This window comes from Phyllobates terribilis, unplaced genomic scaffold (genome assembly GCF_046119375.1).
Source record: "Phyllobates terribilis strain yellow unplaced genomic scaffold, ASM4611937v1 Scaffold_2__4_contigs__length_985480577, whole genome shotgun sequence".
NCBI classification, from domain to species: domain Eukaryota; kingdom Metazoa; phylum Chordata; class Amphibia; order Anura; family Dendrobatidae; genus Phyllobates; species Phyllobates terribilis.
In genome coordinates this window covers 577565975-577593646 of record NW_027362762.1, presented here as the reverse complement: position 1 = coordinate 577593646, position 27672 = coordinate 577565975, and positions in this window count along the sequence as shown.

The window sequence follows — 27672 nt, the reverse complement described above, 5'->3', positions numbered from 1 at the left end:
TATCTGTTTAAAAGATTCTGGTGTACGCCACATAACTATAACTGTGGTTTTGCAGTTCCACGGGTCAAATCTCTGTATTATCCTGTTTTTGCCATTTTTGCTGTAAAAAAACCTGTAATAGTGTCTCCCTGACTGTTCAGACACCAATATATCTGTTTAAATGAGTCTGGTGTACGCCACATAACTATAACTGTGGTTTTGCAGTTCCACGGGTCAAATCTCTGTATTATCCTGCTTTTGGCATTTTTTGCCATAAAAAAACTGCAACAGTGTCTCCCTGACTGGTCAGACACCAATATATCTGTTTAAAAGATGCTGGTGTACGCCACATACCTATAACTGTGGTTTTGCAGTTCCACGGGTCAAATCTCTGTATTATCCTGCTTTTGGCATTTTTGCCATAAAAAAACTGTAACCGTGTCTCCCTGACTGGTTAGACACTAATATATCTGTTTAACAGAGTCTTGTGTATGCCACATAACTAGAACTGTGGTTTTGCAGTTCCATGGGTCAAATCTCTGTATTATACTGTTTTTGCCATTTTTAGCCGTAAAAAAATTGTAATAGTGTCTCCCTGACTGGTCAGACACCAATATATCTGTTTAAAAGATTCTGCTGTAGGCCACATAACTATAACTGTGGTTTTGCAGTTCCACGGGTCAAATCTCTGTATTATCCTGCTTTTGGCATTTTTTGCCATAATAAAATGTAATAGTGTCTCCCTGACTGGTCAAACACCAATATATCTATTTAAAAGAGTCTGGTGTACGCCACATAACTGTGGTTTTGCAGTTCCACGGGTCAAATCTCTGTATTATACTGTTTTTGCCATTTTTAGCCGTAAAAAAAACTGTAATAGTGTCTCCCTGACTGTTCAGACACCAATATATCTGTTTGAAAGAGTCTGGTGTATGCCACATAACTAACTGTGGTTTTGCACTTCCACGGGTCAAATCTCTGTATTATCCTGCATTTGTTATTTTTTGCCATAAAAAAACTGTAATAGTGTCTCCCTGACGGGTCAGACACCAATATATCTATTTAAAAGAGTCTGGTGTATGCCACATAACTATAACTTGGTTTTGCAGTTCCAAGGGTCAAATCTCTGTATTATCCTTTTGGCATTTTTTGCCAAAAAAAAACTGTAACAGTGTCTCCCTGACTGGTCAGACACTAATATACCTTTAGAAACATTCCGCTGTACGCCACATAACTATAACTGAGGTTTTGCAGTTCCACGGGTCAAATCTCTGTATTATCCTTTTGGCATTTTTTGCCAAAAAAAAACTGTAACAGTGTCTCCCTGACTGGTCAGACACCAATGTATCTGATTAAAAGATTCTGGTGTATGCCACATAACTAAAACTGTGGTTTTGCAGTTCTACTGGTCAAATCTCTGTATTATTCTGTTTTTGTCATTTTTTGCCATAAAAAAAACAGTAACAGTGTCTCCCTGACTGTTCAGACACCAATATATCTGTTTGAAAGATTCTGGTGTATGCCACATAACTAAAACTGTGGTTTTGCAGTTCCACGGGTCAAATCTCTGTATTATCCTGCTTTTGGAATTTTTTGCCATAAAAAAACTGTAACAGTGTCTCCCTGACTGGTCAGACACCAATATATCTGTTTAAAAGATTCTAGTGTAGGCCACAAAACTACAACTGTGGTTTTGCATTTACACGGGTCAAATCCCTGTATTATCCTGCTTTTGGCATTTTTTGCCATAAAAAAAATGTAATAGTGTCTCCCTGATTGGTCAAACATCAATATACCTGTTTAAAAGAGTCTGGTGTACGCCACATAACTAGAACTGTGGTTTTGCAGTTCCACGGGTCAAATCTCTGTATTATCCTGTTTTTGCCATTTTTAGCCGTAAAAAAAGTATAATAGTGTCTCCCTGACTGTGCAGACACCAATATATCAGTTTAAATGAGTCTGGTGTACGCCACATAACTATAACTGTGGTTTTGCAGTTCCACGGGTCAAATCTCTGTATTATCCTGCTTTTTGCATTTTTTGCCCTAAAAAAACCTGTAATAGTGTCTCCCTGACTGTTCAGACAACAATATATCTGTTTGAAAGATTCTTTTGTACGCCACATAACTATAATTGTGGTTTTGCAGTTCCAGGGGTCAAATCTCTGTATTATCCTTCTTTTGTCATTTTTTTGCCATAAAAAACTGTAATAGTGTCTCCCTGACTGGACAGACACCAATATATCTGCTTAAAAGAGTCCGGTGTACGCCACATAACTATAACTGTGGTTTTGCAGTTCCACTGGTCAAATCTCTGTATTATCCTGGTTTTGGCATTTTTTGCCATAAAAAGATGTAATAGTGTCTCCCTGACTGGTGAAACACCAATATATCTATTTAAAAGAGTCTGGTGTACGCCACATAACTATAACTGTGGTTTTGCAGTTCCACGGGTCAAATCTCTGTATTATCCTGTTTTTGCCATTTTTTGCCATAAAAAAAACTGTAATAGTTTCTCCCTGACTGGTCAGACACCAATATATATGTTTAAAAGATTCTGGTGTCAGCCATATAACTATAACTGTAGTTTTGCAGTTCCATGGGTTAAATCTCTGTATTATCCTTCTTTTTGCATTTTTTGCCATAAAAAAAACTGTAATGGTGTCTCCCTTACTGGTCAGACACCAATATATCTGTTTAAAAGATTCTGGTGTAGGCCACATAGCTATAATTGTGGTTTTGCAGTTCCATGGGTCAAAACTCTGTATTATCCTGCTTTTGGCATTTTTTGCCATAAAAAACTGTAATAGTGTCTCCCTGACGGTTCAGACACCAATATATCGATTTAAAAGAGTCTGGTGTACGCCACATAACTATAACTGTGGCTTTGCAGTTCCACGGGTCAAATCTCTGTATTATCCTGTTTTTGCCGTTTTTTCCCGTAAAAAAACCTGTAACAGTGTCTCCCTGACTGTTCAGACACCAATATATCTGTTTAAAAGATTCTGGTGTACGCCACATAACTAGAACTGTGGTTTTGCAGTTCCACGGGTCAAATCTCTGCATTATCCTGCTTTTGGCATTTTTTGCCATTAAAAAAAATGTAATAGTGTCTCCCTGACTGCTCAAACATCAATATATCTGTTTAAAAGAGTCTGGTGTACGCCACATAACTAGAACTGTGGTTTTGCAGTTCCACGGGTCAAATCTCTGCATTATTCTGCTTTTGGCATTTTTTGAAATAAAAACACCTGTAATAGTGTCTCCCTGACTGTTCAGACACCAATATATCTGTTTAAAAGAGTCCGGTGTACGCCACATAACTATAACTGTGGTTTTGCAGTTCCACGGGTCAAATCTCTGTATTATCCTGCTTTTGACATTTTTTGACATAAAAAAAGTGTAACAGTGTCTCCCTGACTGGTCAGACACCAATATATCTGTTTAAAAGTTTCTGGTGTAGGCCACATAACTATAACTGTGGTTTTGCAGTTCCACGGGTCAAATCTCTGTATTATCCTGTTTTTGCCATTTTTTGCCATAAAACAAACTGTAATAGTGTCTCCCTGACTGGTCAAACATCAATATATGTGTTTAAAAGAGTCTTGTGTACGCCACATAACTAGAACAGTGGTTTTGCAGTTCCACGGGTCAAATTTCTGTATTATCCAGTTTTTGCCATTTTTAGCCATAAAAAAACCTGTAATAGTGTCTCCCTGACTGTTCAGACACCAATATATCTGTTTGAAAGAGTCTGGTGTACGCCACATAACTATAACTGTGGTTTTGCAGTTCCACGGGTCAAATCTCTGTATTATCCTGCTTTTTGCATTTTTTGCCATAAAAACACCTGTAATAGTGTCTCCCTGACTGTTCAGACACCAATATATCTGTTTGAAACAGTCTGGTGTACGCCACATAACTATAACTGTGGTTTAGCAGTTCCACGGGTCAAATCTCTGTATTATCCTGCTTTTGGCATTTTTTTGCCATAAAAAAACTGTAACAGTGTCTCCCTGACTGGTCAGACACCAATATATCTGTTTAAAAGATTCTGGTGTACGCCACTTAACTATAATTGTGGTTTTGCAGTTCCACTGGTCAAATCTCTGTATTATCCTGCTTTTGGCATTTTTTGCCATAAAAAAACTGTAACAGTGTCTCCCTGACTCGTCAGACACCAATGTATCTGATTAAAAGATTCTGGTGTACGCCACATAACTATAACTGTGGTTTTGCAGTTCCACGGGTCAAATCTCTGTATTATTCTGTTTTTGGCATTTTTGCCATAAAAAAACTGTAACGGTGTCTCACTTACTGGTCAGACACCAATATATCTGTTTAAAAGATTCTGGTGTACGCCACATAACTATAACTGTGGTATTGCAGTTCCACGGGTCAAATCTCTGTATTATCCTCTTTTTTCCATTTTTGCCATAAAAAAACCTGTAACAGTGTCTCCCTGACTGTTCAGACACCAATATATCTGTTTAAATGAGTCTGGTGTACGCCACATAACTATAACTGTGGCTTTGCAGTTCCACGGGTCAAATCTCTGTATTATCCTGCTTTTGTCATTTTTTGCCATAAAAAAACTGCAACAGTGTCTCCCTGACTGGTCAGACACCAATATATCTGTTTAAAAGATGCTGGTGTACGCCACATACCTATAACTGTGGTTTTGCAGTTCCACGGGTCAAATCTCTGTATTATCCTGCTTTTAGCATTTTTGCCATAAAAAAACTGTAACCGTGTCTCCCTGACTGGTTAGACACTAATATATCTGTTTAACAGAGTCTTGTGTATGCCACATAACTAGAACTGTGGTTTTGCAGTTCCACGGGTCAAATCTCTGTATTATACTGTTTTTGCCATTTTTAGCCGTAAAAAAATTGTAATTGTGTCTCCCTGACTGGTCAGACACCAATATATCTGTTTAAAAGATTCTGCTGTAGGCCACATAACTATAACTGTGGTTTTGCAGTTCCACGGGTCAAATCTCTGTATTATCCTGCTTTTGGCATTTTTTGCCATAATAAAATGTAATAGAGTCTCCCTGACTGGTCAAACACCAATATATCTGTTTAAAAGAGTCTGGTGTACGCCACATGACTGTGGTTTTGCAGTTCCACGGGTCAAATCTCTGTATTATACTGTTTTTGCCATTTTTAGCCGTAAAAAACCTGTAATAGTGTCTCCCTGACTGTTCAGACACCAATATATCTGTTTGAAAGAGTCTGGTGTATGCCACATAACTAACTGTGGTTTTGCACTTCCACGGGTCAAATCTCTGTATTATCCTGCATTTGTTATTTTTTGCCATAAAAAAACTGTAATAGTGTCTCCCTGACGGGTCAGACACCAATATATCTATTTAAAAGAGTCTGGTGTATGCCACATAACTATAACTTGGTTTTGCAGTTCCACGGGTCAAATCTCTGTATTATCCTTTTGGCATTTTTTGCCAAAAAAAAACTGTAACAGTGTCTCCCTGACTGGTCAGACACTAATATACCTTTAGAAACATTCTGCTGTACGCCACATAACTATAACTGTGGTTTTGCAGTTCCACGGGTCAAATCTCTGTATTATCCTGCTTTTTGCATTTTTTGCCCTAAAAAAACCTGTAATAGTGTCTCTCTGACTGTTCAGACAACAATATATCTGTTTGAAAGATTCTTTTGTACGCCACATAACTGTAATTGTGGTTTTGCAGTTCCAGGGGTCAAATCTCTGTATTATCCTTCTTTTGTCATTTTTTTGCCATAAAAAACTGTAATAGTGTCTCCCTGACTGGACAGACACCAATATATCTGCTTAAAAGAGTCCGGTGTACGCCACATAACTATAACTGTGGTTTTGCAGTTCCACTGGTCAAATCTCTGTATTATCCTGGTTTTGGCATTTTTTGCCATAAAAAGATGTAATAGTGTCTCCCTGACTGGTGAAACACCAATATATCTATTTAAAAGAGTCTGGTGTACGCCACATAACTATAACTGTGGTTTTGCAGTTCCACGGGTCAAATCTCTGTATTATCCTGTTTTTGCCATTTTTTGCCATAAAAAAAACTGTAATAGTTTCTCCCTGACTGGTCAGACACCAATATATATGTTTAAAAGATTCTGGTGTCAGCCATATAACTATAACTGTAGTTTTGCAGTTCCATGGGTTAAATCTCTGTATTATCCTTCTTTTTGCATTTTTTGCCATAAAAAAAACTGTAATGGTGTCTCCCTTACTGGTCAGACACCAATATATCTGTTTAAAAGATTCTGGTGTAGGCCACATAGCTATAATTGTGGTTTTGCAGTTCCATGGGTCAAAACTCTGTATTATCCTGCTTTTGGCATTTTTTGCCATAAAAAACTGTAATAGTGTCTCCCTGACGGTTCAGACACCAATATATCGATTTAAAAGAGTCTGGTGTACGCCACATAACTATAACTGTGGCTTTGCAGTTCCACGGGTCAAATCTCTGTATTATCCTGTTTTTGCCATTTTTTCCCGTAAAAAAACCTGTAACAGTGTCTCCCTGACTGTTCAGACACCAATATATCTGTTTAAAAGATTCTGGTGTACGCCACATAACTAGAACTGTGGTTTTGCAGTTCCACGGGTCAAATCTCTGCATTATCCTGCTTTTGGCATTTTTTGCCATTAAAAAAAATGTAATAGTGTCTCCCTGACTGCTCAAACATCAATATATCTGTTTAAAAGAGTCTGGTGTACGCCACATAACTAGAACTGTGGTTTTGCAGTTCCACGGGTCAAATCTCTGCATTATCCTGCTTTTGGCATTTTTTGAAATAAAAACACCTGTAATAGTGTCTCCCTGACTGTTCAGACACCAATATATCTGTTTAAAAGAGTCCGGTGTACGCCACATAACTATAACTGTGGTTTTGCAGTTCCACGGGTCAAATCTCTGTATTATCCTGCTTTTGACATTTTTTGACATAAAAAAAGTGTAACAGTGTCTCCCTGACTGGTCAGACACCAATATATCTGTTTAAAAGATTCTGCTGTAGGCCACATAACTATAACTGTGGTTTTGCAGTTCCACGGGTCAAATCTCTGTATTATCCTGCTTTTGGCATTTTTTGCCATAATAAAATGTAATAGAGTCTCCCTGACTGGTCAAACACCAATATATCTGTTTAAAAGAGTCTGGTGTACGCCACATGACTGTGGTTTTGCAGTTCCACGGGTCAAATCTCTGTATTATACTGTTTTTGCCATTTTTAGCCGTAAAAAACCTGTAATAGTGTCTCCCTGACTGTTCAGACACCAATATATCTGTTTGAAAGAGTCTGGTGTATGCCACATAACTAACTGTGGTTTTGCACTTCCACGGGTCAAATCTCTGTATTATCCTGCATTTGTTATTTTTTGCCATAAAAAAACTGTAATAGTGTCTCCCTGACGGGTCAGACACCAATATATCTATTTAAAAGAGTCTGGTGTATGCCACATAACTATAACTTGGTTTTGCAGTTCCACGGGTCAAATCTCTGTATTATCCTTTTGGCATTTTTTGCCAAAAAAAAACTGTAACAGTGTCTCCCTGACTGGTCAGACACTAATATACCTTTAGAAACATTCTGCTGTACGCCACATAACTATAACTGTGGTTTTGCAGTTCCACGGGTCAAATCTCTGTATTATCCTGCTTTTTGCATTTTTTGCCCTAAAAAAACCTGTAATAGTGTCTCTCTGACTGTTCAGACAACAATATATCTGTTTGAAAGATTCTTTTGTACGCCACATAACTGTAATTGTGGTTTTGCAGTTCCAGGGGTCAAATCTCTGTATTATCCTTCTTTTGTCATTTTTTTGCCATAAAAAACTGTAATAGTGTCTCCCTGACTGGACAGACACCAATATATCTGCTTAAAAGAGTCCGGTGTACGCCACATAACTATAACTGTGGTTTTGCAGTTCCACTGGTCAAATCTCTGTATTATCCTGGTTTTGGCATTTTTTGCCATAAAAAGATGTAATAGTGTCTCCCTGACTGGTGAAACACCAATATATCTATTTAAAAGAGTCTGGTGTACGCCACATAACTATAACTGTGGTTTTGCAGTTCCACGGGTCAAATCTCTGTATTATCCTGTTTTTGCCATTTTTTGCCATAAAAAAAACTGTAATAGTTTCTCCCTGACTGGTCAGACACCAATATATATGTTTAAAAGATTCTGGTGTCAGCCATATAACTATAACTGTAGTTTTGCAGTTCCATGGGTTAAATCTCTGTATTATCCTTCTTTTTGCATTTTTTGCCATAAAAAAAACTGTAATGGTGTCTCCCTTACTGGTCAGACACCAATATATCTGTTTAAAAGATTCTGGTGTAGGCCACATAGCTATAATTGTGGTTTTGCAGTTCCATGGGTCAAAACTCTGTATTATCCTGCTTTTGGCATTTTTTGCCATAAAAAACTGTAATAGTGTCTCCCTGACGGTTCAGACACCAATATATCGATTTAAAAGAGTCTGGTGTACGCCACATAACTATAACTGTGGCTTTGCAGTTCCACGGGTCAAATCTCTGTATTATCCTGTTTTTGCCATTTTTTCCCGTAAAAAAACCTGTAACAGTGTCTCCCTGACTGTTCAGACACCAATATATCTGTTTAAAAGATTCTGGTGTACGCCACATAACTAGAACTGTGGTTTTGCAGTTCCACGGGTCAAATCTCTGCATTATCCTGCTTTTGGCATTTTTTGCCATTAAAAAAAATGTAATAGTGTCTCCCTGACTGCTCAAACATCAATATATCTGTTTAAAAGAGTCTGGTGTACGCCACATAACTAGAACTGTGGTTTTGCAGTTCCACGGGTCAAATCTCTGCATTATCCTGCTTTTGGCATTTTTTGAAATAAAAACACCTGTAATAGTGTCTCCCTGACTGTTCAGACACCAATATATCTGTTTAAAAGAGTCCGGTGTACGCCACATAACTATAACTGTGGTTTTGCAGTTCCACGGGTCAAATCTCTGTATTATCCTGCTTTTGACATTTTTTGACATAAAAAAAGTGTAACAGTGTCTCCCTGACTGGTCAGACACCAATATATCTGTTTAAAAGTTTCTGGTGTAGGCCACATAACTATAACTGTGGTTTTGCAGTTCCACGGGTCAAATCTCTGTATTATCCTGTTTTTGCCATTTTTTGCCATAAAACAAATTGTAATAGTGTCTCCCTGACTGGTCAAACATCAATATATGTGTTTAAAAGAGTCTTGTGTACGCCACATAACTAGAACAGTGGTTTTGCAGTTCCACGGGTCAAATTTCTGTATTATCCAGTTTTTGCCATTTTTAGCCATAAAAAAACCTGTAATAGTGTCTCCCTGACTGTTCAGACACCAATATATCTGTTTGAAAGAGTCTGGTGTACGCCACATAACTATAACTGTGGTTTTGCAGTTCCACGGGTCAAATCTCTGTATTATCCTGCTTTTTGCATTTTTTGCCATAAAAACACCTGTAATAGTGTCTCCCTGACTGTTCAGACACCAATATATCTGTTTGAAACAGTCTGGTGTACGCCACATAACTATAACTGTGGTTTAGCAGTTCCACGGGTCAAATCTCTGTATTATCCTGCTTTTGGCATTTTTTTGCCATAAAAAAACTGTAACAGTGTCTCCCTGACTGGTCAGACACCAATATATCTGTTTAAAAGATTCTGGTGTACGCCACTTAACTATAATTGTGGTTTTGCAGTTCCACTGGTCAAATCTCTGTATTATCCTGCTTTTGGCATTTTTTGCCATAAAAAAACTGTAACAGTGTCTGCCTGACTGGTCAGACACCAATGTGTCTGTTTAAAAGATTCTGGTGTATGCCACATAACTATAACTGTGGTTTTGCAGTTCCACGGGTCAAATCTCTGTATTATCCTGCTTTTGGCATTTTTTGCCATAAAAAAATGTAATAGTGTCTCCCTGACTGGTCAAACACCAATATATCTATTTAAAAGAGTCTGGTGTATGCCACATAACTATAACTATGGTTTTGCAGTTCCACGGTTCAAATCTCTTTATTATCCTGTTTTTTCCATTTTTTGCCATAAAAAAAACTGTAATAGTTTCTCCCTGACAGGTCAGACACCAATATATCTGTTTAAATTAGTCTGGTGTGCGCCACATAACTATAACTGTGGTTTTGCAGTTCCATGGGTCAAATCTCTGTATTATCCTGCTTTTGGCATTTTTTGCCATAATAAAACTTTAACAGTGCCTCCCTGACTGGTCAGACACCAATATATCTGTTTAAAAGATACTGGTGTACGCCACATAACTATAACTGTGGTTTTGCAGTTCCACGGTTCAAATCTCTGTATCATCCTGCTTTTTGCATTTTTTGCCATAAAAATACTGTAACAGTGTCTCCCTGACTGGTCAGACACCAATATATCTGTTTAAAAGATTCTAGTGTTGGCCACAAAACTACAACTGTGGTTTTGCAGTTCCACGGGTCAAATTCCTGTATTATCCTGCTTTTGGCATTTTTTGCCATAAAAAAAATGTAATAGTGTCTCCCTGACTGGTCAAATACCAATATATCTGTTTAAAAGAGTCTGGTGTACGCCACATAACTAGAACTGTGGTTTTGCAGTTCCACAGGTCAAATCTCGGTATTAACCTGATTTTGCCATTTTTAGCCGTAAAAAAAGTGTAATAGTGTCTCCCTGACTGTTCAGACACCAATATATCTGTTAAAATGAGTCTGGTGTACGCTACATAACTATAACTGTAGATTTGCAGTTCCACGGGTCACATCTCTGTATTATTCTGCTTTTGGCATTTTTTGCCATAAAAATACTGTAACAGTGTCTCCCTGACTGGTCAGACACCAATATATCTGTTTAAAAGATACTGGTGTACGCCACATAACTAGAACTGTGGTTTTGCAGTTCCACAGGTCAAATCTCGGTATTAACCTGTTTTTGCCATTTTTAGCCGTAAAAAAAAGTGTAACAGTGTCTCCCTGACTGTTCAGACACCAATTTATCTGTTTAAAAGAGTCTGGTGTACGCCACATAACTGTAACTGTGGTTATGCAGTTCCACTGATCAAATCTCTGTATTATCCTGCTTTTGGCATTTTTTGCCATAAAAAAACTGTAACAATGTCTCCCTGACTGGTCAGACACCAATATATCTGTTTAAAAGATGCTGGTGTACACCACATAACTATAACTGTGGTTTTGCAGTTCCACGGGTCAAATATTTGTATTATCCTGCTTTTGGCATTTTTTGCCTTAAAAAAACTGTAACAGTGTCTCCCTGACTGGTCAGCCACCAATATATCTGTTTTAAAGATTCTGGTGTACGCCACATAACTATAACTGTGGTTTTGCAGGTCCAAGGTTCAAATATCTGTATTATCCTGCTTTTGGAATTTTTTGCCATAAAAAAAGTGTAATAGTGTCTCCCTGACTGTTCAGACACCAATATATCTGTTTAAATGAGTCTGGTGTACGCTACATAACTATAACTGTGGTTTTGCAGTTCCATGGATCAAATCTCTGTATTATCCTTTTTTTGCCATAAAAAACTGTAACAGTGTCTCCCTGACTTGTCAGACACTAATATATCTGTTTGAAAGATTCTGGTAAACGCCACATAACTATAATTGTGGTTTTGCAGTTCCAGGGGTCAAATCTCTGTATTATCCTTCTTTTGCATTTTTTTGCCATAAAAAACTGTAATAGTGTCTCCCTGACTGGACAGACACCAATATATCTGTTTAAAAGATTCTGGTGTAAGCCATATAACTATAACTGTGGTTTTGCAGTTCCACAGGTTAAATCTCTGTATTATCCTGTTTTTGCATTTTTGCCATAAAAAAACTGTAACCGTGTCTCCCTGAATGGTTAGACACTAATATATCTGTTTAAAAGAGTCTGGTGTATGCCACATAACTATAACTGTGGTTTTGCAGTTCCACGGGTCAAATCTCTGTATTATCTTGCTTTTGGCATTTTTTGCCATTAAAGAAAATGTAATAGTGTCTCCCTGACTGATCAAACATCAATATATCTGTTTAAAAGAGTCTGGTGTACGCCACATAACTAGAACTGTGGTTTTGCAGTTCCACGGGTCAAATCTCTGTATTATCCTGTTTTTGCCTTTTTAGCCGTAAAAAAAGTGTAATAGTGTCTCCCTGACTGTTCAGACACCAATATATCAGTTTAAATGAGTCTGGTGTACGCCACATAACTATAACTGTGGTTTTGCAGTTCAACGGGTCAAATCTCTGTATTATCCTGTTTTTGCCAATTTTGCCGTAAAAAAACCTGTAATAGTGTCTCCCTGACTGTTCAGACACCAATATATCTGTTTGAAAGAGTCTGGTGTATGCCACATAACTATAACTGTGGTTTTGAAGTTCCACGGGTCAAATCTCTGCATTATCCTGCTTTTGGCATTTTTTGCCATAAAACACCTGTAATAGTGTCTCCCTGACTGGTCAGACACCGATATATCTGTTTAAAAGATTCTGGTGTATGCCACATAACTATAACTGTGGTTTTGCAGTTCCACGGGTCAAATCTCTGTATTATCCTGCTTTTGACATTTTTTGACATAAAAAAAGTGTAACAGTGTCTCCCTGACTGGTCAGACACCAATATATCTGTTTAAAAGTTTCTGGTGTAGGCCACATAACTATAACTGTGGTTTTGCAGTTCCATGGGTCAAATCTCTGTATTATCCTGTTTTTGCCATTTTTTGCCATAAAAAAAACTGTAATAGTTTCTCCCTGACTGGTCAGACACCAATATATCTGTTTAAAAGATTCTGGTGTACGCCACATAACTATAACTGAGGTTTTGCAGTTCCACGGGTCAAATTTCTGTATTATCCTGCTTTTGGGATTTTTTGCCATAATAAAAACAGTAACAGTGTCTCCCTGACTATTCAGTCACCAATATATCTGTTTGAAAGATTCTGGTGTACGCCACATAACTATATCTGTGGTTTTGCAGTTCCACGGGTCAAATCTCTGTATTATCCTGTTTTTGGCATTTTTGCCATAAAAAAACTATAACCGTGTCTCCCTGACTGGTTAGACACTAATATATCTGTTTAACAGAGTCTGGTGTATGTCACATAACTATAACTGTGGTTTTGCAGTTCCACGGGTCAAATCTCTGTATTATCCTGCTTTTTGCATTTTTTGCCAAAAAAAACTGTAACAGTGTCTCCCTGACTGCTCAGACACCAATATATCTGTTTGAAAGATGCTGTTGTACGCCACATACCTATAACTTTGGTTTTGCAATTCCTCGGGTCAAATCCCTGTATTATCCTGTTTTTGGCATTTTTTGCCATAAAAAAATTGTAATAGTGTCTCCCTGACTGGTCAAACATCAATATATCTGTTTAAAAGAGTCTTGTGTACGCCACATAACTATAATTGTGGCTTTGCAGTTCCACGGGTCAAATCTCTGTATTATTCTGCTTTTGGCATTTTTTGCCATAAAAATACTGTAACAGTGTCTCCCTGACTGGACAGACACCAATATATATGTTTAAAAGATTCTTGTGTAAGCCATATAACTATAACTGTGGTTTTGCAGTTCCACAGGTGAAATCTCTGTATTATCCTTCTTTTGGCATTTTTTGCCATAAAAATACTGTAACGGTGTCTCCCTTACTGGTCAGACACCAATATATCTGTTTAAAAGATTCTGGTGTAGGCCACATAGCTATAACTGTGGTTTTGCAGTTCCATGGGTCAAATCTCTGTATTATCCTCCTTTTGGCATTTTTTGCCATAAAAAAACTGTAATAGTGTCTCCCAGACGGTTCAGACACCAATATATCGATTTAAAAGAGTCTGGTGTACGCCACATAACTATAACTGTGGCTTTGCAGTTCCACGTGTCAAATCTCTGTATTATCCTGTTTTTGCCATTTTTTCCCGTAAAAAAACCTGTAACAGTGTCTCCCTGACTGTTCAGACACCAATATATCTGTTTAAAAGATTCTGTTGTACGCCACATAACTATAACTGTGGTTTTGCAGTTGCATGGGTCAAATCTCTGTATTATCCTATTTTTGCATTTTTGCCATAAAAAAACTGTAACCGTGTCTCCCTGAATGGTTAGACACTAATATATCTGTTTAAAAGAGTCTGGTGTACGCCATATAACTATAACTGTGGTTTTGCAGTTCCACGGGTCAAATCTCTGTATTATCCTGCTTTTGGAATTTTTTGCCATAAAAAAGTGTAATAGTGTCTCCCTGACTGTTCAGACACCAATATATCTGTTTAAATGAGCCTGGTGTACGCTACATAACTCTAACTGTGGTTTTGCAGTTCAACGGGTCAAATCTCTGTATTATCCTTTTTTTGCCATAAAAAACTGTAACAGTGTCTCCCTGACTTGTCAGACACTAATATATCTGTTTGAAAGATTCTGGTAAATGCCACATAACTATAATTGTGGTTTTGCAGTTCCAGGGGTCAAATCTCTGTATTATCCTTCTTTTGTCATTTTTTTGCCATAAAAAACTGTAATAGTGTCTCCCTGACTGGACAGACACCAATATATATGTTTAAAAGATTCTGGTGTAAGCCATATAACTATAACTGTGGTTTTGCAGTTCCATGGGTCAAATCTCTGTATTATCCTCCTTTTGGCATTTTTTGCCATAAAAAAAGTGTAATAGTGTCTCCCTGACTGTTCAGACACCAATATATCTGTTTAAACGATTCTGGTGTACGCCACATAACTATAACTGTGGTTTTGCAGTTGCATGGGTCAAATCTCTGTATTATCCTATTTTTCCATTTTTGCCATAAAAAAACTGTAACCGTGTCTCCCTGAATGGTTAGACACTAATATATCTGTTTAAAAGAGTCTGGTGTACGCCACATAACTATAACTGTGGTTTTGCAGTTCCACGGGTCAAATCTCTGTATTATCCTGCTTTTTGCATTTTTTGCCAAAAAAAAACTGTAACAGTGTCTCCCTTATTGCTCATACACCAATATATCTGTTTGAAAGATTCTGGTGTACGCTACATAACTATAACTGTGGTTTTGCAGTTCCACGGTTCAAATCTCTGTATTATCCTGCTTTTGGAATTTTTTGCCATAAAAAAACTGTAGCAGTGTCTCCCTGACTGGTCAGACACCAATATATCTGTTTAAAAGATTCTAGTGTAGGCCACGAAACTACAACTGTGGTTTTGCAGTTCCACGGGTCAAATCCCTGTATTATCTTGCTTTTGGCATTTTTTGCCATTAAAAAAAATGTAATAGTGTCTCCCTGACTGATCAAACATCAATATATCAGTTTAAATGAGTCTGGTGTACGCCACATAACTAGAACTGTGGTTTTGCAGTTCCACGGGTCAAATCTCTGTATTATCCTGTTTTTGCCATTTTTGCCGTAAAAAAACCTGTAATAGTGTCTCCCTGATTGTTCAGACACCAATATATCTGTTTGAAAGAGTCTGGTGTACGCCACATAACTATAACTGTGGTTTTGAAGTTCCACGAGTCAAATCTCTGCATTATCCTGCTTTTGGCATTTTTTGCCATAAAAACACCTGTAATAGTGTCTCCCTGACTGGTCAGACACCAATATATCTGTTTAAAAGATTCTGGTTTACGCCACATAATATAACTAAGGTCTTGCAGTTCCAAGGGTCAAATCTCTGTATTATCCTGCTTTTGGGATTTTTTGCCATAATAAAAACAGTATCAGTGTCTCCCTGACTATTCAGTCACCAATATATCTGTTTGAAAGATTCTGGTGTACGCCACATAACTGTAACTGTGGTTTTGCAGTTCCACGGGTCAAATCTCTGTATTATCCTGCTTTTGGCATTTTTGCCATAAAAAAACTGTAACCGTGTCTCCCTGACTGGTTAGACACTAATATATCTGTTTAACAGAGTCTGGTGTATGCCACATAACTATAACTGTGGTTTTGCAGTTCCACGGGTCAAATCTCTGTATTATCCTGCTTTTGGCATTTTTTGCCATAAAAAACTGTAACAGTGTCTCCCTGACTGGTGAGACACGAATATATCTGTTTAAAAGATGCTGTTGTACGCCACATACCTATAACTGTGGTTTTGCAATTCCTCGGGTCAAATCCCTGTATTATCCTGTTTTTGGCATTTTTTGCCATAAAAACACCTGTAGTACTGTCTCCCTGACTGGTCAAACATCTATATATCTGTTTGAAAGATTCTGGTGTACGCCACATAACCATAACTGTGGTTTTGCAGGTCCACGGTTCATATCTCTGTATTATTCTGCTTTTGGCATTTTTTGCCATAAAAATACTGTAACAGTGTCTCCCTGAATGTTCAGACACCAATATATCTGTTTTAAAAGATTCTGGTAAACGCCACATAACTATAATTGTGGTTTTGCAGTTGCACGGGTCAAATCTCTGTATTATCCTTTTTTTGCCATAAAAAACTGTAACAGTGTCTCCCTGACTGGTCAGACACTAATATATCTGTTTGAAAGACTCTGGTAAACGCCACATAACTATAATTGTGGTTTTGCAGTTACAGGGGTCATATCTCTGTATTATGCTTCTTTTGTCATTTTTTTGCCAAAAAAAACTGTAATAGTGTCTCCCTTACTGGTCAGACACCAATATATCTGTTTAAAAGACTCTAGTGTAGGCAACAAAACTACAACTGTGGTTTTGCAGTTCCACGGGTCAAATCCCTGTATTATCCTGCTTTTAGCATTTTTTGCCATAAAAAAAATGTAATAGTGTCTCCCTGACTGGTCAAATACCAATATATCTGTTTAAAAGAGTCTGGTGTAAGCCACATAACTAGAACTGTGGTTTTGCAGTTCCACGGGTCAAATCACTGTATTATCCTGTTTTTGCTATTTTTTGCCATAAAAAAAACTGTAATAGTTTCTCCCTGACTGGTTAGACACCAATATATATGTTTAAAAGATTCCGGTGTAAGCCATATAACTATAACTGTGGTTTTGCAGTTCCACGGGTTAAATCTCTGTATTATCCTTCTTTTGGCATTTTTTGCCATAAAAAAAACTAACAATGTCTCCCTTACTGGTCAGACACCAATATATCTGTTTAAAAGATTCTGGTGTAGGCCACATAGCTATAACTGTGGTTTTGCAGTTCCATGGGTCAAATCTCTGTATTATCCTGTTTTTGGCATTTTTTGCCATAAAAAAACTGTAATAGTGTCTCCCTGACGGTTCAGACACCAATATATCGATTTAAAAGAGTCTGGTGTACGCCACATAACTATAACTGTGGCTTTGCAGTTCCACGGGTCAAATCTCTGTATTATCCTGTTTTTGCCATTTTTTCCCGTAAAGAAACCTGTAACAGTGTCTCCCTGACTGTTCAGACACCAATATATCTGTTTAAAAGATTCTGGTGTACGCCACATAATTATAACTGTGGTTTTGCAGTTGCATGGGTCAAATCTCTGTATTATCTTGTTTTTTGCATTTTTTGGCAAAAAAAAACTGTAACAGTGTCTCCCTTACTGCTCAGACACTAATATAACTGTTTGAAAGATTCTGGTGTACGCTACATGAGTATAACTGTGGTTTTGCAGTTCCACGGTTCAAATCTCTGTATTATCCTGCTTTTGGAATTTTTTGCCATAAAAAAACTGTAACAGTGTCTCCCTGACTGGTCAGACACCAATATATCTGTTTAAAAGAGTCCGGTGTAGGCCACATAACTATAACTGTGGTTTTGCAGTTCCACGGGTCAAATCTCTGTATTATCCTGTTTTTGCCATTTTTTGCCATAAAAAAAACTGTAATAGTTTCTCCCTGACTGGTCAGACACCAATATATCTGTTTAAAAGATTCTGGTGTACGCCACATAACTATAACTGAGGTTTTGCAGTTCCACGGGTCAAATCTCTGTATTATCTTGCTTTTGGGATTTTTTGCCATAATAAAAACAGTAACAGTGTCTCCCTGACTATTCAGTCACCAATATATCTGTTTGAAAGATTCTGGTGTACGCCACATAACTATAACTGTGGTTTTGAAGTTGCACGGGTCAAATCTCTGTATTATCCTTTTTTTGCATTTTTTGCCATAAAAAACTGTAACAGTGTCTCCCTAACTGGTCAGACACTAATATATCTGTAGAAACATTCGGTTGCACGCCACATAACTATAACTGTGGTTTTGCAGTTCCACGGGTCAAATCTCTGTATTATCCTGCTTTTTGCATTTTTTGCAAAAAAAAACTGTAACAGTGTCTCCCTGACTGGTCAGACACCAATATATCTGTTTGAAAGATTCTGGTGTACGCCACATAACTATAACTGTGGTTTTGCAGTTCCACGGTTCAAATATCTGTATTAACCTGTTTTTGGATTTTTTTGCCATAAAAAAAGTGTAATAGTGTCTCCCTGACTGTTCAGACACCAATATATCTGTTTAAATGAGTCTGGTGTACGCTACATAACTATAACTGTGGTTTTGCAGTTCCACGGGTCAAATCTCTGTATTATTCTGCTTTTGGCATTTTTTGCCATAAAAATAATGTAACAGTGTCTCCCTGAATGTTCAGACACCAATATATCTGTTTTAAAAGACTCTGATAGACGCCATATAACTTTAACGTTGGTTTTGCAGTTGCACCGGTCAAATCTCTGTATTATCCTTCTTTTGTCATTTTTTTGCGATAAAAAACTGTAACAGTGTCTCACTGACTGGACAGACACCAATATATCTGTTTAAAAGATGCTGGTGTACGCCACATATCTATAACTGTGGTTTTGCAGTTCCACGGTTCAAATATCTGTATTATCCTGCTTTTGGAATTTTTTTGCCATAAAAAAAGTGTAATAGTGTCTCGCTGATTGTTCAGATACCAATATATCTGTTTAAATGAGTCTGGTGTACGCTACATAACTATAACTGTGGTTTTGCAGTTCCACGGTTCAAATATCTGTATTATTCTGCTTTTGGCATTTTTTGCCATAAAAATACTGTAACAGCGTCTCCCTGAATGTTCAGACACCAATATATCTGTTTTAAAAGATTCTGGTAAACGCCACATAACTATAATTGTGGTTTTGCAGTTCCAGGGGTCAAATCTCTGTATTATCCTTCTTTTGTCATTTTTTTGCCATAAAAAAGTATAACAGTGTCTCCCTGACTGGACAGACACCAATATATCTGTTTAAAAGATGCTGGTGTACGCCACATAACTATAACTGTGGTTTTGCAGTTCCACGGGTCAAATCTCTGTATTATCCTGCTGTTGGCATTTTTTGCCATAAAAAATGTAATAGTGTCTCCCTGACTGGTGAAACACCAATAAATCTAGTTAAAAGAGTCTGGTGTACGCCACATAACTATAACTCTGGTTTTGCAGTTCCACGGGTCAAATCTCTGTATTATCCAGCTTTTAGCATTTTTTGCCATAAAAAAACTGTAATAGTGTCTCCCTGACGGGTCAGACACCAATTTATGTTTTTAAAAGTTTCTGTTGTAAGCCACATAACTATAACTGTGGTTTTGCAGTTCCACGGGTTAAATCTCTGTATTATCCTGCTTTTGGCATTTTTTGCCATAAAAAAGCTGTAATAGTGTCTCCCTGACGAGTCAGACACCAATGTATCTATTTAAAAGAGTCTGGTGTACGCCACATAACTATAACTGTGGCTTTGCAGTTCCACGGGTCAAATCTCTGTATTATCCTGTTTTTGCCATTGTTTCCCGTAAAAAAGTCTGTAACAGTGTCTCCCTGACTATTCAGACACCAATATATCTGTTTAAAAGATTCTGGTGTACGCCACATAACTATAACTGTGGTTTTGCAGTTGCACGGGTCAAATCTCTGTATTATCCTATTTTTGCATTTTTTGCCATAAAAAAACTGTAACAGTGTCTCCCTGACTGGTCAGACACCGATATATCTGTTTAAAAGATTCTGGTGTACGCCACATAACTATAACTGGGGTTTTGCAGTTCCACGGGTCAAATCTCTGTATTATCCTGCTTTTGGGATTTTTTGCCGTAAAAAAACTAACAGTGTCTCCCTGACTGGTCAGACACCAATATATCTGTTTAAAAGAGTCTGGTGTACGCCACATAACTATAACTGTGGTTTTGCAGTTCCACGCGTCAAATCTCTGTATTATCCTGCTTTGGCATTTTTTGCCATAAAAAGACTGTAATAGTGTCTCCCTGACTGGTCAGACACCAATATATTTATTTAAAATAGTCTTGTGTACGCTACATAAGTATAACTGTGGTTTTGCAGTTCCACGGGTCAAATCTCTGTATTATCCTGCTTTTTGAATTTTTTGCCGTAAAAAAAAACAGTAATACTGTCTCCCTGACTGTTCAGACACCAATATATCTGCTTAAAAGATTCTGGTGTACACCACATAACTATAACTGTGGTTTTGCAGTTCCACGGGTCAAATCTCTGTATTATCCTGCTTTTGGCATTTTTTGCCATAAAAAAACTGTAACAGTGTCTCCCTGACTGGTCAGACACCAATATATCTGTTTAAAAGAGTCTGGGATAGGCCACATAACTAGACCTGTGGTTTTGCAGTTCCACAGGTCAAATCTCTGTATTATACTGCTTTTTGCATTTTTTGCCATAAAAAAACTGTAACAGTGTCTCCCTGACTGGTCAGACACCAATATATCTGTTTAAAAGATTCTGGTGTAGGCCACATAACTATAACTGTGGTTTTGCAGTTCCACGGGTAAAATCTCTGTATTATCCTGCTTTTGGCATTTTTTGCCATAAAAAAAACTGTAATATTGTCTCCCTGACTGGTCAGACACCAATATATCTGTTTAAAAGAGTCTGGTATAGGCCACATAACTATAACTGTGGTTTTGCAGTTCCACAGGTCAAATCTCTGTATTATACTGCTTTTTGCATTTTTTGCCATAAAAAAAAAGTGTAACAGTGTCTCCCTGACTGGTCAGACACCAATATATCTGTTTAAAAGATTCTGGTGTAGGCCACATAACTATAACTGTGGTTTTGCAGTTCCACGGGTCAAATCTCTGTATTATCCTGCTTTTGGCATTTTTTGCCATAAAAAACTGTAACAGTGTCTCCCTGACTGGTCAGACACCAATATATCTGTTTAAAAGAGTCTGGGATAGGCCACATAACTATAACTGTGGTTTTGCAGTTCCACAGGTCAAATCTCTGTATTATACTGCTTTTTGTATTTTTTGCCATAAAAAAAACTGTAACAGTGTCTCCCTGACTGGTCAGACACCAATATATCTGTTTAAAAGATTCTGGTGTAGGCCACATAACTATAACTGTGGTTTTGCAGTTCCACGGGTAAAATCTCTGTATTATCCTGCTTTTGGCATTTTTTGCCATAAAAAAAACTGTAATAGTGTCTCCCTGACTGGTCAGACACCAATATATCTGTTTAAAAGTGTCTGGTATAGGCCACATAACTATAACTGTGGTTTTGCAGTTCCACGGGTCAAATTCCTGTATTATCCTGCTTTTTGAATTTTTTGCCGTAAAAAAAAAAACAGTAATAGTGTCTCCCTGACTGTTCAGACACCAATATATCTGTTTAAAAGATTCTGGTGTACGCCACATAACTATAACTGTGGTTTTGCAGTTCCACAGGTCAAATCTCTGTATTATCCACTTTTGGTTCGTTTTTACATAAAATTAACAGTTTGAGTGTGTCGCTGACTGTTCAGCCCCAAATATATCTATTTAAAAAAGTGTGGTATACGCCAGTAAATTAAAACTGTGGTTTCGCAGTCCCACGGTCCAAATCTCTGTATTATCCAGCTTTTGGCCTGTTTTACGTAAAAAAAAACAGTAATAGTGTCTTCCTGTCTGTTCAGTCACAAATATATCTGTTTAAAAGATTCTGGTTTAGGCCAGAAAAACAGAACTGTGGTTTTCCTCTTCCACGGTTCTAATCTCCTTTTTATTACCCTTTTTCCATTGATAGTGCAAGTGTAAGCTATTTTACCTCATTTACAATGGGCAAGGCGCGTGGCATGGGACGTGGAACTGGACGTTCTGGTGATGGTGCGTGTAGAGGATGGGGCCGTGGCCAAGGTGAAAATGTGCCGCAAACAACAGCCACATCTTCTCGCTCCCACTTCTTGACCGAATTACTAGGGAAGCACAGAACAACACCAGTGTGAACAGGTTATTAATTGGATAGCAGATAATACTTTCAGTTACCTGGGCACCACCACCTCCGGTCTGTCTTCCACATGGTCAAGTTTTAGTAGCCGTAAGTCTCAACCACATACTCATCTTCCCCCTGATGCTCCTTCCTCTTACCATGCTGAGTGTCATCAGACAGCAACTGATCCCACACTTGGACACTCTGAAGAGCTGTCACTGGTCCATTTCCATATTTGTGCCCCTTCGCTTGAAGTGGTGGAAGAGGAGATCCCATGTAGTGATGCCCAAATATTTGAACAGCCACGGCCACAGGAAGTCAACGTTGCCAATTTGTCACAAGAGGTGGACGATGATGAGACACAATTGCCAGGATGTGAGGAGGAGGATCGTGGTGCGCAAGTGGAAGAGGAGGAGGTGGTGGATGATCTAATAAGTGACCCAACGTGGCAGGAGGACACACAGAGCAAGGCCAGCAGCACACAGGGGGAGGGAGGCAGAGTACCCAAACAGGCAGGAAGAAGCAATGTGGTGGCCGCACACAGAAGGTGGGCATCAGTTCCCCTTAACACCAACACGAGGGACGTTGCCAGTACAACCGATCGGTCTTCCAGAGTCTGGAATTATTTTAAAGACTCTGCTGATAACCCCAAAAAGGCCATTTGTACCACCTGCCATGCCAGCATCAGCAGGGGTGACAAAACTACCAGTCTGACCACCACCAGCATGATCAGGCACATGGCAGAAAAGCACCCGACTTTGTGGGGCAAACCCCAGGGTCCACGACCAGTGTCAACGGGTGTCACCACTGCTTCTTCCGCTGTTGTGCGTGTGATAGAACCCCCTGTTGTGCATTCAACGCAATCCCCTGTCCATACTGCAAGCAAAGATGCCCCCTCCTCTCAGTCTTCACTTGTTATGGCAGTCTCTCAAGAAACAGCATCAGCGTCCACGTCCACGTCCCACCGCAGCGTTCAACTGTCCATATCCCAGAGCTTTGAATGAAAGAGAAAATTCGCAGCCAACGCCCCACAGGCCACAGTCCTAAATTCGCACATTTCATGACTGCTTGCGTTAGAAATGCTGCCTTTTAGGCTGGTGGAGACGGAATCCTTCCGCAACCTTATGGCGGTGGCCATCCCTCGGTGCTCGGTCCCCAGCGGACACTATTTTGCCCAGTGTGCCATCCCCGCACTACACAAGCACGTGTCCCAAAACATCTGCCGTGCCCTCAACAACGCAGTTACTGGGAGAGTCCACCTGACAATGGACACGTGGACAAGTGCTTGTGGCCAGGGACGGTACATCTCCCTTTCTGCACACTGGGTAAACATAGTGGAAGCCGGGACCCAGTCGGACCTTGGGACGGAACACATCCTTCTCACACCGAGGATTGCGGGCCCTATGTCAGTCAGAGTTGCCCCCACAGTGCACAGCCCCTGTGCATCATCCTCCTCATGTTCAGCCTCCATATCAGATATCACCTCATCAGTTACAAGCTGGAAGCACTGCAGTACTGCCTCAGCCAAACGGCAACAGGCTGTGCTGAAACTCATAAGCTTAGGTGATAAACCTCACACTGCTTGTGAGTTGTGGACAGCTGTGAAAGAGCAGGCAGATCTGTGGCTGAGAACGCTGAACCTACATCCAGGCATGGTCGTGTGTGACAATGGCCGTAAAATGGTGACGGCTCTGAGGCTAGACGAGATCACACACATACCAAGCCTGGCTCATGTGCTTAACCTCGTGGTTTAGCGGTTTCTTAAATCGTACCCCGAGATGCCAGATCTGCTCGTCAAAGTACGCCGCCTGTCAGCTCATTTTCGCAAGTCGGCTACAGCTTCCGCCGCCCTTGCTGTGTTTGCAGCTTCCGGCACACCGACTGGTGTGTGATGTCCCCACACGTTGGAACTCTACCCTCCACATGTTGCAAAGGATTTGTGAGCAGAAGAGAGCAGTTGTGGAGTACCAGCTGCAACAAGGCCGTCGATATTCAGGTCAGACTCCACACATAAGACCTCAGGAGTGGACCTGGATGTCTGACATATGTACCATCCTGACAAACTTTGAGGAGTCCACCAAGATGGTGAGAGGCAATGAAGCCATCATTAGCGTCAGCATCCCACTTGTCTGTCTTTTGCAACGCTCTCTGCAGAGAATTAAAGAGGAGGCATTGCAGCCAGAGTATGATGAGATCTATCAAGAAGCCGTAGTGGGCGATTACACACAGCCCAGCCTCATCTCATCCCAACGTGCATTGGGGGACAATGAGGGAGAGGAGGAGGAGGAGGAAGAACAGGAGCTGGTATCATGCGCTGTAGATGGTAGTACCTGTACAACTGTCACACCATCGGTTCAGCGTGGGTGGCCTGAGGACAGGGGGGAGGAGGAGGAGGAGGAGAGCATGGTCAGTCATCATCTTGGTGAGGACACGGAAGTCTTGCCCGTTACTGGACTGGCACGCATGGCTGACTTTATGTTACGCGGCCTTAACTGTGACCCTCGCATTGTCAAAATGTTGGGTGACAGTCATTACTGGTTGGTGACACTTTTAGACCCCCGCTACAAGGAGAACTTTCACTCTCTTATTCCTGAGGTGGAGAGGTCTACAAAAATGGGGCAGTACCAGAAGGCCCTTGCTGCAGAACTGTTAAAAAAAATCCCATCTGAACACGCTAGCGGCAGAGGTCACAGTTCGTTGCCCAACCATGGCGTACAGGCGAGAGAGACGCAACTCCAATCCAGCAGAGGCAGGGGAACACTGTCAATGTTCTGGGACAGTTTTTGAGACCCGCCCAACTTACAGGCCCTGAGGCGCGGGGTACTCGCACAAGAAGTAGAAAGTTTCAAAAGATGGTGAGGGAGTACCTTGCCGACCGTACCAGTGTCCTCTGTGATTCCTCTGTGTCTTTTAATTTTTGGGTATCCAAGCTGGACACTTGGAATGAACTCATTCTGTATGCCTTGGAGGTCCTGGCCTGCCCTGCCTCTGGCGTGTTATTAGAGCGTGTTTTTAGTGCCATTGGTGGAATTATAACAGATAATGCACTCGCCTGTCAACTGACAATGCTGACAAGCTGACCATTATCAAAGTGAACAAGGGCTGGATTGGACCAGACTTCTCATCACCACCAAATGACAGCAGAGTAATATAAAGTCAAATCCACTGTGTTATTTCAGGAGGTGTATTCCCATGCACCACTTCACACCCACACATGGGTATATGCTTCCTCATTTAGGCTGTATTTTGCTCTTCTCCTTATCCTCAGCCTCCACCACCACTATACCACCAGGGTGACCTTGGTCCGTGTTGCCAGCATTACAAGTTCCTACGTCCTAATTTTTGGCAGCTTTTGCTTGGAAGGCATAGGCAAAGACTATGGGAGACCCACTCTCCAATAATGGGAATAATGTTTTTAAGATGCTGTACTGCATGGCTCTTCCAAGGGGCATTTAAACCGTGTTGTTAAGCTACTGTGACCTCCACCACTTTTCCCAGGTTCATTGATATTGCCTTTTAATTCAACTGCGACCTCCACCATTCTTCCAAGGGGCATTAAAACCATCTTGTTAAGCTACTGCGACCTCCACCATTCTTCCAAGGGGCATTAAAACCATCTTGTTAAGCTACTGCAACCTCCACGTCTGTTCCAAGGGGCATTAAAACAGTCCTGTTAAGCTACTGCAACCTCCACGTCTTTTCCAAGGGGCATTAAAACCGTCTTGTTAAGCTACTGCAACCTCCACGTCTGTTCCAAGGGGCATTAAAACAGTCCTGTTAAGCTACTGCAACCTCCACGTCTTTTCCAAGGGGCATTAAAACCGTCTTGTTAAGCTACTGCGACCTCCACCACTTTTCCCAAGGGAATTGATATTGTCTTTTTATTCCACTGCGACCTCCACATCTCTTCCAAGGGGCATTAAAACCGTCTTGTTAAGCTACTGCAACCTCCACATCTCTTCCAAGGGGCATTAAAACTGTCTTATTAAGCTACTGCGACCTCCACCACTTTTCCCAGGGGCATTGATATTGTTTTTTTGTTCCACTGCAACCTCCACCATTCTTCCAAGGGGCATTAAAACCATCTTGTTAAGCTACTGCAACCTCAATGTCTCTTCCAAGGGGCATTAAAACTGTCTTGTTAAGCTACTGAGACCTCCACCACTTTTCCAAGGTGCATTGATATTGTCTTTTTATTCCACTGCGACCTCCACCATTCTACCAACGGGCATTGCATTTCCTCCTAATTTTAGTCAGCTTTTGCTTTTCAATGCATAGGCAAACACTAAGGGAGACCCACTCCCCAATAATGGGTAGAAGGTTTTTAGTATGCTGTAATCCACATCTGTTTCAAGGGGCATTGCAGATCCTCATAATTTTTGGAAAGCCTTCCATTCACTGCTTAGGCCAACAGTGCACTGGAGACTCAGTTGCTATAAATGGAAAAAACGGTTTAGTTAAGGCCCTCTGACCTCCATTTCACTTCCAAGGGGCATTGGAGTGCCTCGAAATTTTTGGTAGGCATTGCACTCACTGCATGCCCTATAACTGTGTATCCGAACCGCTCCTTTTGGTACAGAAACATATCCTACAAGACGTGTGGTTGACTGGCCTGATATTGATGTGAATGGTCCCTGTTCCCCCTGCTCTTTCTTTTTTGCCACCACCTCATCCATCATTCATCACATGAAGCTTTGTTTTAACAGGAGTCATAGAACTGGAATAGTAGCAGGAAAACATCCAGCAATCCTCGGAGGAGATAGGATATGCGCCAAAACGCTGACCACCTCAGGCCTAGCCGCTACTACATACATGCGCTTGCATTCCAAGAAAACAAAGCAGACGCTAACTTCATAGAATCATAGAATGGTAGAGTTGGAGGGGACCTCCTGGGTCATCTGGTCCAACCCCCTGCTCAAAGCAGGATTCACTAAATCATCTCAGACAGATATCTGTCCAGCCTCTGTTTGAAGACGTCCATTGAAGGGAAACTCACCACCTCTCGTGGCAGCCTGTTCCACTCATTGATCACCCTAACTGTCAAAAAGTTTTTTCTAATATCTAATCTGTGTCTCCTCCCATTCAGTTTCATCCCATTGCTTCTAGTCTTTCCTTGTGCAAATGAGAAGAAAGATGATCCTTCTACAATGTGACAGCCCTTGAGATATTTGTAGACAGCTATTAAGTCTCCTCTCAGTCTTCTTTTTTGCAAGCTAAACATTCCCAAATCCTGTAACCGTTCCTCATAGGACATGGTTTGCAGACCGGTCACCATTCTGGTCGCTCTTCTCTGAACTTGCTCCAGTTTGTGAATGTCTTTTTTAAAATGTGGTGCCCAAAACTGGACGCAGTATTCCAGATGAGGTCTGACCAAAGAGGAGTAAAGTCCGATAATAACTTCACGTGATCTAGACTGTATGCTTCTGTTAATACATCCCAGAATTGTATTTGCCTTATTTGCTGCTGCATCAAACTGTTGACTCATGTTCAGTCTATGATCTATTAGTATACCTAAGTCTTCTATAATCATCATCATGCTC